This window comes from Heterodontus francisci, chromosome 5 (genome assembly GCF_036365525.1).
Source record: "Heterodontus francisci isolate sHetFra1 chromosome 5, sHetFra1.hap1, whole genome shotgun sequence".
NCBI classification, from domain to species: domain Eukaryota; kingdom Metazoa; phylum Chordata; class Chondrichthyes; order Heterodontiformes; family Heterodontidae; genus Heterodontus; species Heterodontus francisci.
In genome coordinates, this window is record NC_090375.1 from 151283724 (window position 1) to 151305638 (window position 21915).

The following is a 21915-nucleotide window of genomic DNA, read 5'->3' on the forward strand; positions in this document are numbered from 1 at the left end:
AGGTCAGCTTGGCCAACTGGAATGTGCATTCTGTGGCATGTGGGAAGTAATGGACCCATCATGTATCCTAGACAGACACATGTACAGGAACTGTCACCAGCTGCAGAAGCTTGAGCTCCAGGATTTGGAACTCGAGCAGTGACTGAAGTCACTGTGGTGCATCCGCGAGGTGGGGAGCTACATGAATAGCATGTTTAGGGAAGTGGTCACACCGCAGGTTAGGCGCATGCAGGCAGAGAGGGAATGGGTGACTACTAGGCAGTTTAAGGAAACCAGGCAGGTAGTGCAGCAGTCCCTGGAGGCGATCCCGCTCACTAACTGCTCTTCCATTTTGGATACTAATGAGGGCAATAGTTCCTCGGAGAAGTGCAGCCAGAGCCAAGTCCGTGGCACTACAGGTGACTCAACTGCACAGGACGGGAGGAAGAAGAGTGGAAGAGAAATAGTGATAGGGGATTCATAAATTAGGGGATTAGACAGGTGTTTCTGCAGCCGTAGAAGTGAATCCAGGATGGTATTTTGCCACCCTGGTGCCAAGGTCAAGGATATTACAGAGTGGCTGCAGGACATTCTTCTGGGAGAGGGTGAACAGCCAGATGTCATGGTCCACATTGGTACCAACAACACAGGCAGAAAGAGGGATGAAGTCCTGAAAAAAGATTTTATGGAATTAGGAAAGAGATTAAAAAGCAGGGCCTCAAAAGCAGCAATCTCAGGATTACTCCCAGTGCCACTTGCTAGTGAGCACAGGAACAGGAAGATTGACTGATCGAACATGTGGCTGGAGAATTAGTGTTTGAGGGAGGGCATCAGATTTATGAGGCATTGGGACCAGTTCTGGGGCAGGTGGCACCTGTCCAAGATGGATGGGTTGCACCTGAGCAGGTCTGGAACTAATGTCCTCGCAGCAAGATCTGCTCGTGCTGTTGGGGAGTATTTGAACTAAATTGGCAGGGGGATGGGAACTTGAGAGGGAGCTCAGATTGGAGAGGAGCAAAACTGGTAACAGGAAGTAGAAAAGTAGTAAGCGAAATTAGAAGGCAGACGAAGCAAAGGCAAGCATCAAATAGGATCGGAATGCAGAATAATATTAAAAAGACAAAGTTAAGGGCACTCTATCTGAATGCACACAACATTCACAACAATGTAGATGATTTGAAGGCACAAATAGAGGTAAATGGGTATGATTTAATTGCGATTACAGAGACATAGTTCCAGGGTGACCAAGACTGGGAACTGAATATTCAAGGATATTCGGCATTTAGAAAGGATAGGCAAAAAGGAAAAGCAGATGGGATCGTGCTTAATAAGGGACAAGATCAGTACGTTAGTGAGAGAGGATCTGAGATCAAAGGAGCAAAATGTGGAATCCGTTTGGGTGGACCTAAGAAACAGCAAGGGGCAGCAAACATTGGTGGGAGTTGTTTAGAGGCCACCAAACAGTAGTGGTTATGTTGAGCATGGTATAAATCAGGAAATTAGAGGTGCATCCAGGCCTCGCTGGAATGAATTGAGACGTCCTCAGTACCTTGCTCTATGGCAGCGAGGCCTGGACAACGTATGTCGGCCAAGAGCGACGTCTCAATTCATTCTATCTTCGCTGCCTCCGGAGAATACTTGGCATCAGGTGGCAGGACCGTATCTCCAACACAGAAGTCCTCAAGGCGGCCAACATCCCCAGCTTATACACACTACTGAGTTAGCGGCGCTTGAGATGGCTTGGCCATGTGAGCCGCATGGAAGATGGCAGGATCCCCCAAAGACACATTGTACAGCGAGCTTGCCACTGGTATCAGACCCACCGGCCGTCCATGTCTCCGCTTTAAAGACGGCTGCAAATGCGACATGAAGTCCTGTGACATTGATCACAAGTCGTGGGAGTCAGTTGCCAGTGTTCGCCAGAGCTGGCGGGCAGCCATAAAGGCAGGGCTAAAGTGTGGCGAGTCGAAGAGACTTAGCAGTTGGCAGGAAAAAAGACAGAAGCGCAAGGGGAGAGCCAACTGTGTAACAGCCCCGACAAACAAATTTTTCTGCAGCACCTGTGGAAGAGCCTGTCACTCTAGAATTGGCCTTTTTAGCCACTCCAGGCGCTACTCCACATACCACTGACCACCTCCAGGCGCTTACCCATTGTCTCTCGAGATAAGGAGGCCAAAGAAAGAGGTGCATGTAACATGGGTAATACTGTAATAATGGCCGATTTCAATTTACATATAGACTGGGTAAATCTATTCAGCACTAATTTAGATTTAGTATTATGTAATGAGAAAGGGCTAATTAATAACCTTGTTGTAAATGAGTCTTTAGAAAACAGTGACCATAACATGATAGAATTTTACATTAAGTTTGAAAGTGATATAGTTCATTCTGAAACTAGGGTCTTAAATCTGAACAATAGAAACTATGAACGTATGTGGGGCAAGTTAGCGATGGTGGATTGGGAAAATACACTAAAAGACAGGCAATGGCTAGTATTTAAAGTATACATAAAGTACAAATATACATTCCTCTAAAAACCCAACAGGAAAGGCGAATCAACCATGGCTAACGAAATAAATTAACAAGATGGAATTAGATCGAAGGAAGTGGCTTATAAGGTTGCCAGAAAAAGTGGTAAACCCGAGGATTGCAAGCAATTTAGAATCTAGAAAAGGATGACCAAGAAACTGATAAAAGAAAGGGAAAAGAGAATATGAATGCAAGCTAGCGAGAAACATAAAGGCAGACTGTAAAAGCTTCTTTAGGTATTACAGGCGGAAAAGGAGAATTTATAATGGAGAATAGGGAAATGGCAGAGAAACTAAACAATTACTTTGTGTCTGTCTTCACGGCGGAAGGGGCAGAAAACCTCCCAGAAATACTAGGGAACCAAGGGACTTGTGAAAATGAGGAACTGAAAGAAACTAGTAGGAATAAAGAGGTAGTATTCGAAAAAATAACTGGATTGAAGGTTGATAAATCCCCTGGACCAGATGAGCTACATCCCAGAGTGTTGAAGGAGGCGGCTATAGAGATAGCGGATGCATCAGCGGTTATCTTTCAAAATTCTATAGATTCTGGAAAGGTTCCTGCAGACTGTAAAGTAGCAAATGTAACCCCACTATTTATGAAGACAGCAAGATAGAAAACGGGGAATTACAGACTTGTTAGTTTGATGTCAATATTAGGGAAAATGTTAGAATCTATTATAAAAGATAACTAGACACTTGGAAAATAATGATATGATTGGGCAGAGTCAACATTGATTTATGAAAGGGAAATCATGTTTGACAAACCTACTGGAGTTTTTGGAGGATGTTACTTGTCGCATAGATAAAGGAGAACCAGTGGATGTGGCGTATTTGGATTTTCAGAAGGTTTTTCATAAGATCCCACACAAGAGGTTAGTAAACAAAATTAGGGCACATGGGATTGGGGGTAATATACTGGTATGGACTGAGAATTGGTTAACAGACAGAAAGCAAAGAGTAGGTTTAAATGGGTCATTTTCAGGAGGGAAGGCTGTTACTTGTGGGGTACCACAAGGATCAGTGCTGGGGCCACTGTTCACAATCTTTATAAATGATTTGGATGAGGGGACCAATTGTAATATTTCCACCTTTGCTGAAAGTAGGTGGGAATGTAAGTTGTGTGGAGGATATAAGGAAGCTTCAAGGGGACTTGGACAGGCAAGAACGAATAAGTGTGAAGTTATCAACTTTGGTAGAAAAAACAGAAAGACAGAGTATTTCTTAAATGGTGAGGGGTTGGGAACTGTTGATGTTCAAAGGGACCTCGGTGTCCTTGCTCACGAGTCACTAAAAGCTTGCATGCAGGTGCAGCAAGCAATTAGGAAGGCAAATGGTGAGATGGCCTTCATTGCAAGGGAATTTGAGCACAGGAGTAAAAATGTGTTGCTGCAACTGTATAAGAGCCTTGGTGAGACCGCACCTGGAACAGTGTGTACAGTTTTGGTCTCTTTATCGAAGGAAGGATATACTTGCCATAGAGAGTGTGCAACGGAGGTTCACCAGACTAATCCCTGGGATGGCAGGATTGTCTTATGAGGAGAGATTCAGGAAACTTGGCCTTTATTCTCTAGAGTTTCAAAGATTGAGAGATGATCTCATTGAAACTTAGAAAATTGTTACAGGGCGTGACAGGGTGGATGCAGGAAGGATGTTTCCCCTGGCTGGTGAATCTAGAACCAGGGGACTGCCCTTGACATCAAGGCAGCATTTGAATGAGTACGGCATCAAGTAGCCCCAGCAAAACTGGAGTCAATGGGAATCGGGGGAAAACTCCCTGCTGGTTGGAGCCATACCAAGCACAAAGAAAGATGGTTGTGGTTGTTGGAGGTCAATCATCTCAGTCCCAAGACATCACTGCAGGAGTTCCTCAGGACAGTGCCCTAGGCCCAACCATCTTCAGCTGCTTCATCAATGACCTTCCTTCCATCAGAAGGTCAGAAGTGGGGATATTCGCTGATGATTGCACAATGTTCAGCACCATTTGCAACTCCTCAGATACTGAAGCAGCCCATGTCCAGATTCAGCAAGACCTGGACAATATCCAGGCTTGGGCTGATAAGTGGCAAGTAACATTTGCACCACACAAGTGCCAGGCAATGACCATCTCCAACAAGAGAGAATTTAACCATCTCCCCTTGGCATTCAATGACATTACCCTTCGCTGAATCCCCTCTAACAACATCCTAGGTGTTACCATTGACCAGAAACTGAACTGGCCCAGACACATAAATGCTGTGGCTACAAGAGCAGGTCAGAGACTGGGAATTCTGTGGTGAGTAATTCACCTCCTGTCCCCCCAGTGCTTGTCCACCATCTACAAGGCACAGTTCAGGAGTGTGATGGAATACTCTCCACTTGCCTGGATGGGTGCAGCTCCAAGAACAATCAACAAGCTCAACACCATCCAGGACAAAGCAGCCCACTTGATTGGCACCCCGTTCACAAACATTCACTCCCTTCACCACCGACACACAATGGCAGCAGTGCGTACCATATGCAAGATGCACTGCAGCAACTCACCAAGGATCCTTCAACAGCACCTTCCAAACCCGTGACCTCTACTACCTAAAAGGACAAGGGCAGCAAATACATGGGAACACCACCACCTGCAAGTTCCCCTCCAAGTCACACACCATCCTGACTTGGAACTATATTGCCATTCCTTCACTGTCACTGGATCAAAATCCTGGAACTCCCTTCCTAACAGCACTGTGGGTATACCTACCCCACATGGACTGCAGCAGTTCAAGAAGGCAGCTCACCACCACCTTCAAGGGCAATTAGAGATGGCCAATAAATGCTGGCCTGGCCAGTGACGCCCACATCCCATGAAGGAATTTTTAAAAACTACATTTTACTTAAAAATGGAATGTTGCCACATAATAAGAATCTCTTCTTTCAGTTAATGATCAAAACCTATTCCATAATTGTATGCTTACATTATTTTATCCATATTAGTATTGCACACATGCCCATCATTTTTTTCATAGTTACTTGATAACTTAAAAGACTTTAAAGGACAACTTGGTACAAAGCAGATAACACATTTCAATTGCATTCTCAAAATCCCACGTGTTCTGAGCCTTGCAATGAAGCAATCACCAAATCTTGTAATACTGCAACTACTCCACATATCAACTGCAATATTTTTCTCCCTTCATATTTTCTACATAGCCTTCACCATGGGACACACAAATCCAGGATATCAGGCAGCAAAGAAAAAACTAATGGGGAAAAAAAATTGCCATCAGGTAGTTTGACTGATAGGTATTGCCCCAAGTGGAGCCTAACAGGGAGGCTGCTAAAAATTTAAACCATAGACATGATGGCAAAGTATGACGAGTTGAACCTCTGCATAGTCCAGCAGCAAATAGCTCAGAACACTTAGTACAGCATTTGTTTTGTGAGCAACTTTGGAAGTTTGGATTATAGTCCACTTTACATTTCCAGCTGACTGTGTGGGTATTAGCTAGAACTGTATAAAAACATTTTTTTTTTTACAAAACCATAAAATCTTATTGGACTGCTTATAATTTCAGCACACCACAAACATAAACAGGGAAATTCTATCAAGGCTGTGGATATTTTCATGCCATTTGGACCTCAGTGCTGGAGTTCAGAACAAACATAGAACTATGCTTAGAAGTCTGTGGGATTCATGAAGGCTCACATATGCTAACCCACACTTTCAGTAGAAGACCAATTTATAAAAAGAAGTTTTAGTTATAGGGTTGGATGCACACATGTGCATTCCAAGGTTTAAAGAGGATTTGAAAGATTGCTTCAAAGCCTTAAAGTTATGACTTTCCCCCTCTTTTCAGGAAAGCCAGCCATTTGTCTCTGCCCTAATGGTTCAAGTTGATTCTGTGCCAAAAATGCATTTCTTTACTGTTTGCCCAGATTACTCTGTGATTTAGTTCACCACTTTATATGGCGAAGCAACCATCTTTACTTCGCTGAAAAATCAATTGATTTTTTTTCACTTGAGTTTTTCTTTATTGATACCTAGTCAGGTGCCCACACATCAGATTTAGTTGCCAAATTTATGCAGGGATGTGACAACATTAATTCTAACACTGGTAGCAATCTCCAAATAAAAATAAGCAGCCAATTGCATACACGTTTCAAATTTAGTAATAGAAATAATATTTAAATTAATATAAAAACTGAAAATGTTGGAAATACTCAGCAGATCTGACAGCATCTGTAGAGAGAAACAGAGTTAATGTTTCAGGTAAATGAGCTTTTGTCAGAACTCCTTTTGCTCTTGCATTACTATTTAAATTAAACTTGTGTTTGTATTATTGTACTCAGGACTAAAGATGTAACTGAGTACAACAAAAACACTTCATTTTAAAGGGGAAAAATGTTTACCACTGTACTACTTCGTAATGTTCTGCTGAATTTGCACAGAATTGTTACAGCATTATATTGAATTATTAATTTAAAAAAAAGTCTAATAGTCATCCACTAGACGTAAACTGTGTTACAAGACTAACTGTGGATTTAGGATAACAGTCAAAACAAAATTGGACAAATATTTCAAGGAAAATCTATCTCAGGTATATGAGGAAAGAGCAGGAGAGTGGTACGAACTAGAATGCTCTTTGAAAAAGCCGTGCAGGCTCAAATGGCATCCTTCTGGCTTCCTATATGCTTCTATGTATGTATCAGGAAAATGGGAAAGGAGAGGAGGAAATTACCAGAAGTTCAAACAATTGCAGGATACATCTAATATGCACAACTCTTCAAAGTCAATCACTGCAGCTCAAGACATTTTTCAGCAAGAATGTATATGTAAAAACATTAAAAGTGCAATTAGAGCAAGATGGAAATTTAAACTACAGCCAAGAGGAGTAAAAACACTGAAGGATCAATTACCAGGCAATTAAAAAAGCTAATGTAACTTCCAAAGCAAAAGCATCACCAGTTTTTCCAGTGGAAATTTAGCCAATCATGAATCTAATAATCTTATTTAAATCATAAAGAATGTATGACAAGGAGGCATGTGATAACAGTTCAGATCATGAAAGGTCTAAAATGAAAGTACACCCCACACTTCCGCCTGATATATTTTTCTATCGGTCCACATACTTGATAACTAAAATGATACAAGTTAGATGTAAAAGTCCATTTTAAGTGTAATCTCAATAGATACATTTATGGAGCGGTTCTGTGACATTATATCCAATTACATTCCATTGTGATATCATCTTCATGAAGTATATCAGCAAAATAAAAATGAAGCTGTCATGTGGTATGATCCTGGTTCACATTAGCTGACTACAAATCCAGAGAAACATTATGAAACAGTACAGTAGTAAAGTCCTCTACTTGTCATTAATGATAACAGTGCTGTCATCTCCTCATGATAGACGCCTGTGGGCCAGTTGCAAGGAACACATTCAATTAACATAGCAGGACTTCACATTAAGATATTCCCACACCCTTCCCCAAAAGCTCTCAACACACAAGTTTGTTTCTGCAAATTCTTAGTACATATTGTACCCCAACTTTCATACATGTTAAAGAAGCAGCAAATACAATGGCAAGTTAGACTTTGGGAATTCAGAAAAGTCAAGCAGCCCAAGTGAATTAGTATGACTGATAGGTATTCCTTCCTTGAGCACAACATACCCCTTCTTCTAACGTTCAAACATTTTGTGCTTTTTAGTACAAAAAGCGCCTCAGTTGATGTCACCTTGTTGTTCTTGGCCACATTTAGTCCATGTCAGCCATGACTCATTTGGTAGCCTCTGAATTAAAATATATGGATTCAAGTACCACTCCAGAGACCTGAGCACAAAAATCTAGGCTGACATTCCAGGTGCTGCGTTTTGGATGAGATGTTAAACTGCTCTCTCAGATGGGCATTAAAGATCCATGGCACTATTTTGAAAAAGAGTAGGGGATTTATTCCCAATGTTCTGGCCAATATTTATCCCTCAATCAACATCACAAAAAATAGTTATTTGATCATTATTACATTGCTGTTTGTGGGACATTGCTGTGCGCAAATTAACGCCCTGTTTCCTACATTAAATATTAAACTCAGGTTTTAAAGGAAGTATGTGAGAACATTGAAGATGCCCTAACTACAATCTTTCATAGTTCACTTGCCTCAGGAACTGTTCCTTCAGATTAGAAAATTGACATTTCACTATTTCAGAAAGGTGAGAGAGGGAAGCCAGGGAATTATAGACCTAACATCTGTTGTCAGGAAATCGCTAGATTCGATAATTAAGGGTATTGGGACTGAACACCTTGAAAATTTTCAGCTGATTAGAGAAAGCCAGCTTGGATTGGTAAAGGGTAGGTCATGCCAGACAAAACTGAATTTTTTGAAGAGGTGACTAAATTTGTGGACTGGAAATATCTATGGATGTTATTTATATGGACTTCCAGAAGGCATTTGATAAAATCCCTCAAAAGAGACTGTTAGCTAAAGTTGAAGCTCATGGAATTGAAGGCAAATTATTGACCTGGTTAGGAAATTGGCCGAGTGGTGGGAGACAAGGTGGGGATAATGGGCAGGTACTCTACTTGGCAGGATGTGACTAGTGAGGCTGAATTTTTAAAGAGCTGTGGAAGATGAAGGGCCCACAATTTGCTGCCACATTGGAACATGCCAGTTCAAGCGGTAACTATTATGGCCACACTGCAAATGTCGATTGAAATTTTCCAGTTGATATGCGGCCGCCCCACTGAGGACGAAACACGGCCCAGAGATAGAGGCTGCCTCCCAGCGGCAGAACGGGGTGACCAGCAATCCATCTACCATTTTTAACCCCTCACTCCCACCCCAAGGCCACAATTGTGAGATCGCCATAGCTACGGCCTCAGACTGCCCTGTGGAGGGGTTCTCCCTTCACAGTAATGGTCTAGCAGCTATGGCCAGTTGTAATTTCACCTTTTAAAAAAGTTTTCAGAGGGTGTCTCTGTCTTGAGGCACCCTCTCTCATCCATACATTGGCATCCCCCAACCTCTAATAGGGAGGCTGTCTATCTCTCAGGGCTGGCGGGATCCCTATTGGACAACGCGCATACTCCATAGCCACTGATTGACCAGCTGTTCAAAAATCACGTGGGGCACCAGGCACTGATGTGATGCAGGGTCGGGACCGGAAACGTACCCGACGTTGAGGTCCCAACCCCAGAACTAAAATCCAGTCCTTAGTGTCCCACAGGGATCTGTGTTGAGTCTTCAATTATTCACTATATTTGTTACCAACTCAGATGATGGGATGGAAAGCCACATATCCAAATTTGCCAATGACACAAAGATAGGAGAGACTGTAAGCTGTGTAGATGGAAGCACAAAATTACACAGTTATTGACAGTTTAAGTAAATGGACAAAACTGTGGCAAATGGATTTCAATGTAAGCAAATGTGAGATCATCTACTTTGGATCAAAAAAGGATAGAACAGGGTACTTTCTAAATGATGAAAAGCTAGAAACAGTGCAGGTCAAGACAGTCGTGAGAGTCCAGATACATACACCATTAAAATATCATGAACAGGTACATAAAATAATCATAAAGAATAATAGGACACAGGCTTTTATATAATATAAAGGACTAGAATGTAAAGGGGTAGAAGTCATGCATTCAGCTATATATAACCCTAGTTAGACCACACCTGAACTACTCTGACGGGTTTGGGGCACCACACCTGAGGAAAGATACAGTGGCCTTGGTCGGAGTGCAGCATAGGCTGACCTGATATCTAACTCCAAGGGTTAAATTGCGAGGACAGAGTACATAAACTAGGGTTGTATTCCCTGGAATTTAGAAGGTTCAGCGGTTATTAAATCAAAGTTTTCAGGATATTAAGGGGAGCAAATAGGATAGACAGAGAGAAACTATTTCCGCTATTTGGGGTGCCTAGGACTAGGCGGCATAGTCTAAAAGTTAGGGCCAGACTTTCAGCAGCAAAATTAGGAAACATTTCTACCCAAAAATAGTGGTAGAAGTCTGGAATTCTCTTCTGCAAATGGCAATTGATGCCATATCAATTGCAAATTTTAAATCTAAGATTGATATATTTTTATTATTCGAAGGTATTAAAGGATATGGAGCAAAGGCAGGTATATCAAGTTAGGTCGCAAACCAGCCATAATCTAACTGAATGGTGGTACAGGCTTGAGCAGCTAAATGGCCTGCTTCTGTTCCTATGTTCCTATTTCAACAGTGACTGTGCTTCAAATGTACTTCATTGGCTGTAAATAAATTTGGGACATCCTGAGATCATGAAAGGCACTATATAAAAGCAAATTTTTCTTTCACACCCTATTCAGTCAGCAACAGAAAAGACCACATGTAAACCTCTCTGACGCTAACATGCAGTTTACCTTGATTACCTAAAGTTGCAGTGCAAGTCAGCTTGCTTCCATATAATACTGTCTTAAAATAACAAATCTGTTTGCGCCAGCACAGTGTCTAAATGTATACACAGGCAATAAACCATAAAACTCAAATCTACACTGACTAATGAGTACTGTGTGAGTGACACAGTGGTTAGCACTGCAGCCTCACAGCTCCAGCGACCAAGGTTCAATTCTGGGTACTGCCTGTGTGGAGTTTGCAAGTTCTCCCTGTGTCTGCGTGGGTGTGCTCCGGTTTCCTCCCACATGCCAAAGACCTGCAGGTTGATAGGTTAATTAGCCATTAGCAATTGCCCCTAGTATAGGTAGGTGGTAGGGAAATATAGGGACAGGTGGGGATGTGGTAGGAATATGGAATTAGTGTAGGATTAGTATAAATGGGCGGCTGATGGTCAGCACAGACTCGGTGGGCCGAAGGACCTGTTTCAGTGCTGTATCTCTAAATAAATTTTAAAAAAATATTTCTAAAAAACCAAAATGTTCTTGAATGTTTTTATTTAATAATTCAAATGGCTTTTTTCATACTTGAATAGAATTATGTATGTTTCATTCAGTTTTTTAATAATCAGATCTACAGACTGCCTACATTATTTTATAAAATGCATTCTGCACTGAAATAGTATTACAAATAACTCAAATGTTTTTCTTTCACGGTTCATTGCTATAAATACAAGTTAAGCAACCCTTCCTTTTGCAGACCTGCAATTTCATTGCAAAGCTTCAACAAGGAAATTCTTACTATACAGATACAGCTGACACAAAGTTGTACATTTAGTATGTGGTACTTAAGGAGATGATGACCTTATGATCTGCTCAGCAAATGAAGTGTTGAAAAGTGCAATAATTAATCTATAAATTCATCTCATATTAAACACATAACAAATACATCTAGGTAGCTGCTATTTAGAAGCTGCACTTTTACAGGACAAATATGTAAATACTGAGGCTATTAAATTCCCAGAACAAACTTCTATTATTTCAAGACAAATACAAATGGTAAACACAAACCATTCACTCAACTAGTCTGAAATGAATAAGATAACTAGCATTTGTTTCGAATAAAGTTACACAGGGCCACTTTGGGAATCTGCAAGTACAATATTGAGCTTTTAAAGTTATACATATAAACCTATTCTACTGGAAGACACTAGCTCCCTTTATTAAATAAAAATTCTCTTTTACAGAAAAGTCAGTTCTGATAAGTAGATAAGAGAAATTTGTTTAAAGTGTATAATTTTCCACCTCCTGCCACAATTCTAATACTTGTATTACAACAAATGCTTATCTGAGAGATGCCCAATCTATCACATTCAAAACCTTTAAGCAGTCCTATACTGTCTGATTGCAAATTAAAAGTCAGGTTATTTTGAAATTAAATTGTTATACTGCAGCATAATAAATATTTATTTCTCCAAAATACACAATACAGATTAAGTGCTTAAATAATTCCAAAAGTTAAAATGCAGCCAAAGCCAGAGTGCAGGGTATCAGACACAATAAATTGTTAGTTTTATTTTCGCAATTGTTGCCTGATGAAATTTACATTTTTAAAAACAGTGAAACCAAGTAACGTTTGAAACAATAAAAAAACTAAAAGAAAGTGGTGACTTTTTGTATTGGCATCAACTTAACAATACAAGGGGGCAAAATAAATCAATTCGAACCCAGGCAAATTCTTCCATTAGCCAGAAGCTAGACAAAATAAGTCTGATTCTTAAGCCTGGCTCTGCTTCACAGTTTTACTCCCTCAATTAAGACTTCCCCTGTACACACCAGTCAGCTTTTCAAGCAACAATAACCAGCATCCTTTAACGAACATTACAATGGCAGGAAACACTGCAGGAAGTATTTCAACATTCCTATAAAATATTAAAAGCTGGCTGAAAATCAAAACACTTTTAATTACTCACCCTCCTTGTTTCATTCAGTACTCCACCATGCTGCAGTCATTACTCAAGTATAACCGACAAGTAATTACCAAGCTATCCAAGCTAGAAGGAGAAGAGATCAGTGCCTGGAACATTTAACATGCCCAGAACTACAGACTGATGGCAATCACAGTTTTCTTCAAACACAATTTTTGATTTCAGTGTGTACAAGAAGGCTCATTGCTGCAATTAACCCAAGCCATTGTATTCACATAGTACTTCTATCAATTAGACAGTTAAAGGTATCTTCTACAAAACATGAACCACACTAAAGTTTTCAGACACTAAGAATCAGAATTCTCATCATTTTTGTATAAAACTTCGTCACATCAAAAGCAGTGTAACAGATCTCGAGGATCGACGATTTTTTTCCGTACTTAAATCATGTTGAGGTTTATTGACATGTTTAAACCTGTTACACCTGCGTTATTATTGAAAAACGTCTAAGCGCTTGGTGATGAAAACTAAACTGCTATTTTCAGCTGCTCTAAAAATAAAACTTACACCGTGCACGCGATGGATGCACAGGTTTTCTGTCTTTTATAACTCACACTACATTTTACAGTGAAGTAACTGCTAGCTACGTATTTATTTATACTACCATTCTGTTAAGAAAAATTATAAAACAGCTCAACTGTACCGTTAGGCCATGTGACCACGATATTTTCTGAAAGTATTTGAGATTTTTCGGATGGCCAGAACCACCAACTGCAAAACTAAATTGCAAACCCAGTTTACAATAAAATTCAAGTATCTATGATATAAACAATATTGTAATACCAAGGCCAATTTGACATTTTTCTGTTTTCACTTAACCAGTTACCAAATGTCTCTTTCCACGAGTTTTTAATAAAATCCAGCTGGGTACTACACACCTCACCAACTACGTACTCTCTATCGATGAAATGACTCCAACACGATATCTGTAAACGGACAAGCCAAAAGAGTTTTTTCTTCATCATAAATCACAGCCAAACTTAGCCCCGCAAGACAGAGACAATTACGTTCAGCTTGGAGACAGGGAGAAGCTTACCTCAGACTCAGTCAGGCAGAACTATGATCAGTAATTCTACAAGTCGGCAGAGTACAAATACTTTTGTATCTGTGATGGTGTTAAGAAGGACCGGGCACACAGCCTCAAGGCATCACTAATACATGGATGACTAATGACCTAGCCATGCTGACAGCATTGCAGACAAGTTCAGAGTTTGAGAGCTAACTGAAACCATCCTGACAAACAAGCTTTCATAATTTCATTCACAAAATAACCTCTGTTGAAAAAAAAGGTCAATTAGAGACGATTTAATAAACACAACAGTGCATCTAGGGACTTTTTTTTACTCTTATGGCTGCCTCTAATTGCACACAAATATCTAAAAAAAAAAATTGGACGTTTGTCAAGAAACGGCACTGCATGCAGTTTAGATCACAAACACAGAATCAGTACTTTTAGCACATTTTTACTGGTTGAGTAACTACATTTCTCAAAGTATCACAATGAGGAAAAACTAATTGCCTTTAACAATATGCATAAAAGCACATTAAGAACTTAGATGTTTGGTTGTGGTTAAAGGCAGAGATTTAAAACAATTTGTGTTTCTGGTTATCAGTCTACACAAGCAATGCCTTCACAATTATGCTTAAACAAAGATACCAATTATTTAATTTTACTGTGTAGTTTTTCAGTAGTCCGTCATGTTTGATAGAAAATTAAGCAGGGTACTTTATCACATCTACATTTTTTGAGGATTTTTCAAAAAACACAACAGTGCAATGGAGCACTTCATAACCTTTTTAAATGAAGTGCGAGTGTTGTCCAATCCAGTATCAGTATATTATTGTAGATCCAAACAGTGAAGGAGCTGCAACACTATAGTCAGCAAAATCTAGGCTCAAACTGTGTAAACTAAACATAATTTATAAAAACAATGCTTATAGAATCCAACATCTTAAAGGTGTTTAGAACGGGTTATTGTAAGCATTGTAATAGTCTCAAATCAATCATAAATGAGGAGTTGCTCATTTTGGGAAATAAAGTAATTACATTTAGTTTCTAAAGCACCAAACATGATTTTCCCTCTCCATGTTTTCAAAACGATTTTGCAAAACTAACAAATGGTCAATGTTACAGGACACAGAAATTTGCATAACCACACTCAGAACATAGTGGGCCTGATCTTAACCCACTCAACACCCATCACTTACACAGGGTTAAAATCGAGCCCAGTGTTTTTAAATATCTCTTTTGAATTTCTAACAGAATTTTAAAGTATTAGTTTAAAAGAAAGATAGCAACCAAATATAAAAGATGCAAGCCTCAGAGCACAAACTGCATTTTTCATCCTTACACACTCCGATGAAATAGGGCAATATTTCATAGAATAATTTACACTAATGCCCTGTAGATTAATAATGGTTTTCTAGTAAATTTAGCAGCATGCTTACAATTGCAAACTAATTGGTCTTTTCTAAGATAAGTGATAGTCTGTCTTTTTGTGGTATTAGGAATATACATTTAATAGATCACATTATAGCATGACTGAAACATTAACTCTGGTGTAAAACCTTATTAATGTGTGTATTATACTTCATAACTGCCTACTATAGCAAGGAACCTGACACACTTATTAATTTTTACTGACTGCAGAACAGCAATGATACTCAGCATGACTCTCTGCAATAATTTGTTTTATAAAAATGGTTTACCATGTCACAATTTCTGTATCAGTATTGCAGAAGAATTTCACAAGATAGATAGATATAGAATTTTGAAGGCACCAAGTCGATTATTAAATTCCGAATTTACCCGTATCTCTTCCTCCTCATTGGCGGCTACCACTTCTAATACAGAATTAGCTAACTCTACAGTCAAGGAGAGTTCTATATTGCATTAATATATGTGTGTGTAAATAAACCATTCCTCATCAGTGCATCTATTCTGCAATAGTCTAGTGCAGAATATGATCAGGTTAGACAAGTAAACACATATTAAACCAATTCTTAATTTAGTTCGTACACAAGGCATTCTAGTTTAAAATTAGGAATATTAGGAGATGGTATGCAATGCAGTGTAACATTTAGTATTTGACAGCCACGCAAAGACTTCCACTGGGATTACATTTCTCCAGAAAACTGGGATGTCTGCTATTTATCTTAATTTTTTAAAGTCGTGCAGATCTGCTGTGGGTGAGTATATGCTGCTGATTTTAAAATGAACAGGGTCTTATGGGTTGCCTTTAGCAAGTGCTAAAACTTCTGAAGGGAAGTTTAAAACAGGAAGCACTGTAAGCTCACAAAATAGTCACTGGAGTTAGGAATACATAGCGTATCTGCAAACTGGCAGAGTCTACAATGATTTTACCTAGATCTGAGGTGTGCCCTCAACGTATTCTGGGATCTGGGAGTAGAAATCTGATAAGAACCCATGCTGCCCATCACCGGTTTTTCTTCTGCAGTTAAACACAAATGTACTGAGGCACTCGCCTGCTGCTCGATGTTACTGCTTGTGGTATATAAAAGCAATGGTGAGCCTTTTGCTGTCAAGATATCAAAGACAAAGGCATCAAAGTGTAAAATTCTGGTTTTGCTCCTTTCCTGGTCTACTGCCATATTTCAAAGAAGCATGAAACAAAAGCACCGAAAGTAGGAGAACATCTTAAAAGATTCTCATTCATTCTTGACCAAACTGAATATTTTATAATACGATCACAACCACATCAGAAGTCCTGACTATAGTAATATCACTTAAAAGCTCATAACAAGAGACAAATTGAATTATCTTTAAACAATATATATTAAAAAAAGTGAGCAAACACTTTCCTGGCGTTTGGAAATTTCCATTGGATCTGAGTAATTGAAATGAACACGGTTTAAAAAATGTTACTTTAATCCATTAGCAGCTGCAACAAGTGTAGCAAAAGTGTAGCCCAATCTTAAAACTAGTTCTTATGAAAAAGTGGCTTGCTAGAAAAAATATTCCCACTATACATTTAGGATCCTGTAGGAAAGGATTTAGCACAGTCAAATAAAACAAGGAAAGATGACTTTGAGATAATCTTCTGTAGTTTAATAGCATTAACATTCCAATAGTGAGATTTCATTTCCCAGACAAAATTGACTGGACTTAATAAATAAAATCACTGTTCTAATAGAATGCAGAAATTCACTCCCTATAAAAAAAAAATGCAAGGAACAGCTGGAATTTTGCAAATGCAATTTTACTATTTTCCTTCCTTATGAAATTTAGTTGAGAACTTCAGAGTAAAAATGATGTTGAACTGCCAACTCCTAAATTAATGGATTTTATGAATATTCTCCTCGGAAAACTACTGCAACTCATTCAAGGGACATTAATACAACTGCATATGCTTCATTTCATAGGGGGGAAAATAACTAACTCTCTTGAATTATTAAAACTTCAACTGTCATTTACATAACCATTTGGCGGATTTAATTAATCATACAGTCTATACTTGTGGCATTATACTGGGGATTTCATAGTCAACTAACTTTCTTTAAATAAAGACAGTCCAATCAGAACCCTTCTCAAGAATTGAGATGCAATTCGACAATTTTGAACCGTTAATCTCCACCATAAGGAAACACGTCAGGAGCGAGCGATAATCATACATACTCTTTTTAGCCTTTTGGAGGTTTTTTAAATCCTCCTAGAAGCAGAGAACTTTTATTAGATTTTAACTATTAGTTTATGTACTGTATTTCGTCAGTATTAAACTATCAGATACCTACTATAAATTATTTACGTTGCTCCAATTAGTTTCTGCTTTGCATAAGTCAATGGAAAATACTCGTATTGAAATGGGTTGGTGTGTCTCCCGAGTGAACGCGGCGCTAAAATAAAAGGCCGTTCACAACCACGCAACGTAACCAATGGTCCCATCACAGATTTTTTTTTTTGCTGGCAGACGGGATATGTAGAACAGCTGGAAGCAACTTGTTCTAAAATGTTTTACACATACACACACAGGCTGGCACACGTCCACAAACACACAGCTCGGGGAATTAAGCAAAACTCAGCTTCTCATTACTCTTTTCAGGCTTTTCGATTGGGCGCGGAATGTATTTCAGCGCTAACTGGAGACACGGTGCTCCCAGTGTTACTGAGAGGGACGCGGCACTCTCTCTCTCTCTCTATTCCTCTTCATTCGGTCAAATGCAGCCATTATAAAAATGTCTGCAAGCAAAAAAAAAACACGATACCAATTCGGCAAACATTTCCCTCAGACTGAGGGTGTGATCGAAATCTGTGACAAAGACGCACACAGTTGAAGTAAAGTTTTTTTCCCCCCCTAATATTTTGATGTCCCGCAAAGTTATACAGCAGCTGCCCCCGCCGCCGTGATGCTGCAGCAACACCGCCGGCCTCTTCAAAGAAAACCAAACTCCAGGCGACCGGGAGAGACAGAGAGAGAGACAGAGAGAGGGGGGGAGGAGAGAGAGGGAGAAAGTTTGACGAAGTCTCATCGAAAATCCACGAGTGCAACAAAAACTTTTGGTGTGTGTTGGCAGGAGGAGAGGGGAGGATCCGGGCTGGCGGTGGGGGATTTATTTCTCCCACTGTTCAAAAGAAGCGCAAGTTGCAGGGGTTTTTCGGGTGTGAGGTTTCAGTGCGGGGACGGGGGACAGGGACACATTCGCCAGCACTTACCTGCTGTGAGCCGAGTTGGAGGGAAATCTCAGTCCTGCGATCGCCTCCCGCTCCCCCACCGATGCCGCTTGCAACTCGGAGGCTCAACAACTTGGAGAATACACGCCTTCCCAACCCTCCACTTACCAAATGAAATAATAATTTATTTTTTTTAAAAAAGAAAAACAGCAACTGCAACAAAGTGGGACTTTCACAGGAGGGAGCACAGCCGCCTCCGCGCGCTGCCTGTTCCTGGGCCAATGAGGGTCCGGGAGCTGAGCTGTCAGTCTGAGCTTCCCGCCTCCCGGCCGCCCCCATCCCGGCTCAGCGCAAACTGCGCTCCGCCCCCTGCTCCCCTCCCAACGCCCCATCCCATCTCCGTACCCCTCCCCATTCCAACCCCATCCCCGTACTCCTCCTCTCGCCATCCCATCCCATTCCCTCATCCCCATCCCATCCCCATACTCCTTCCCAACCCTCATCCCCATACCCCTTCCCATACCCCACCCCATCCCGACCCCTTCCCATCCCATCCCCATACCCTTCTCAACTCTATTCTTATACCCATCCCGGTACCCCTCCCCATCCCATCCCTATACCCATCCCCCATACCCTTCCCACCCCAACCCCATCCCCGTACACTCGCCATCCCCATCCCTATACCCCATCCCACCCAACCCCATACCCCTCCCTTTCCCATCCCCCAATCCCAACTCCGATAACCCTCCCCATCCCATCCCCCATACCCCTCCCTATCCCATCCTCCCACCCAATCCGAATCCCAACCCCCCATCCAAACCTCCTACCCCTCACCCAATCTGAATCCCAACCCCCGTGGCCCACCCCATCCCATCCTCCACCCAATCCCAACCTCCCATCCAACCCCCATGCCTCTCCTGACGCCATCCCCTCATCCCCCATTCCAATCCCTATACCCCCAGCCCATTCCCCACCCTATCCCAACCCCCAGCCAGCCCACCCCCCACCCAACCTCCATCCCAACCCCATACCTCCATCCCCCACCCGTACCCCTAGCCCCCACCCAATCTCAACCCCCATCCCAATCCCCATATCCCCAACCCATCTCACCCCATTCCCCACCCCATTCCCCTCTCATACCTCTCCTGATTCCAACTGCCATTACCTCCCAACCCTTCCTTCCCTCCCCCTGTCCACCCCTTTCCCTAACCCCCTACCAGCCACCTCTCCCCAGCCCGACCCACATCCCCCACAAAGCTCCTCTCCTCCCATTCTCCTCCGTACCCCTCTCATCCCAATCCGCCATGTCCCTCCCAAACACCCTCTCCCCATCCCAAACCCCATCCCCCTCCCAATGGCCATCCGCCGATCAAACTCCCCCACTCCTCATCCCAACCCCTTACCCCTCCCATTCCCACCCCAATCCCCCTTCATCCTAACCCGTCCCCCACCCCTCTCCCCATCCTCACGCCCCGCCCGGCCGCGTCATCCCTTTGAGCTGCCGCTCTTCGGCCGGTGTGGAAACTGGAGTTTACTTTAAGTGCGAAGCAATGTGGGGGGGAAGCGAGAAATATAGGGAAGCAGACATACAATTGGAGAAACCATGTTTAGGAGACGAAGAAAGTGAGAGTTCAGGAAGAAAGATAGAAAGACAATTAAAGTTAGAAAGCAAAAGGTAAGGAGAGAACGAAAGTTAGAAAATTAAAAATAGACAGTTAAGGAGAAAAACAATGTGGGGGAAGAGATTTTGAAAAAAAGTTAAAAAGAGAAAGTTAGGAAATAGAGGAATGTGAAAGTGGGAAATGAGAGCGAAAGGACAGAGAATTCATCCGTTATTGCAGTTCCGCGCATTGACTCCGATACAGACCCAACTTTAAAACATGTTTTAAGGAGCTGAATTAAAATACAATTTCGAAATTTATTCGCTATATGGACAGTTCTCTTTTCGTGGGGTGTGAGATAGAGACGAAGAGGGCGACAATGTTTAATGACCGGTTCATCATTAAACTTCACTCCCGCAATCTGCATCTCTTTGAGATGCCGTGTTTTAGATTTATTAAATTGCCGTGTGTTGCGCAAGAACCAACATCCGTGGTGTGTGTGACCCACGCAATACATATAGTTTCCTAATTTTCTTTAAATTGAGTCTTGTACGAGTAACTAATTTCCCCCTATTTTGTTTTTGCATTTTCCACCCCACGTCATCTCAATGTCTGGGTAGCTGTCCTGTTTAAAAGCCAAGGAAGGCTCTGTCTTTCAGCATTAACTCTTTGTTTGAGCGGCAACTCCACAGCCCCTGGGGAGATGTACCATTAAGTGTTTGGCATTACCTGGTGAGAGTTGGGGAGGGAAACAGAAGGAAACCCCGACGAGTATTTAAACCTCCGATTGTGAGGGAATATCAAGCTTCGAGCACGGCCAGTTCAAATGAATGTTAAAGTCGGTTGTCTGGTTCATACCTGAGCAATGTGGGGTCAACAAATATCGTTAGCCAGGATCCATGGTACAGGGCTGATGTGATATAGCCCTGACTGTGACACTGGCGCTAAAACAGCCGCTACTTTTGTCCAATTCTATTGAAATAAACATACGAATCTCTCAAGGTAGCATTACAGCATTTGTTATTTGTTACAATATAAGCGCATTGCGATGTGGCTTTTAGTTTATTGTTTATGTACGGTTCAGATACAACATTTTTCGAGTAAAGAAAAGTGTATCTTGGCATGAATATTCTCCTGATTGAAACGCACCAAATAAATGCCTTCCGTTCCTTATTTAGTCTCAATATGGAATCACATTTCATCAATGCCACTGAACATTCTTACATCGCTTCTATCTCTAAACAGCGCGGAAAGCTTTGCTCGGTGAACAGAATAAAGTCTGTTCATTTCTCCTCATGCCCCTTGTTGTGCTATTTATTCAGAGGAAATCAAATCATTTGCTTAAACCAGTTCGAAAAAATGTTAACATTAATGTGGTCCAGCAGTTGCATTTCTCCGGTCCGGAACGGGCTGAATCCAGGATTGTTATAGATTCTGTTTCATTTCCGCCAGTTCCCCACAGGGAATTTTAAAGTAGGTTTAACAAACTTCCAACACTACACTTGTAATTTATCCGATATTAATCAAACTGGATTATGACTATTCTGTTGTTATTTTATGTCACCAATAAACGTGAGCTTGAGTCTGTAAATTACTATCCACAATAATATACATTTTGGTGCATGTTTTAAAACAATATCTTTATTCATTTTGATGCCGCCCTGATGACCGCTCTTTGTGGGTGTTTTGAATACACTGATAAATGAATTCGAACTCTTAACTTCTTAGGTAAAAAATGTAGATGAAATCAGCAAGAAGAAGACTGTAAGCAATGGGTTAACGGTAAAGTCAAGGACGCCACTTCAGAGATGAAAAAATAATTCTAAAGTGGTATCACAAATATACAGTGTTATATTACATTGAGAA

General features: G+C 41.0%; 1 protein-coding gene across 1 annotated transcript in view; it reads right to left on the bottom strand.

Moving 5' to 3' along the window:
- LOC137369634 (transcriptional activator GLI3-like) overlaps positions 1-18604 on the bottom strand; it is a 471074-nt gene extending 452470 nt beyond the window's left edge. The window contains exon 1 of the mRNA XM_068030965.1: positions 18491-18604. The gene's annotated coding sequence lies outside the window, so the exon portion shown is untranslated. The remainder of the gene's footprint in view (positions 1-18490) is intronic.
- Between the last annotated feature and the right edge of the window lie 3311 nt (positions 18605-21915).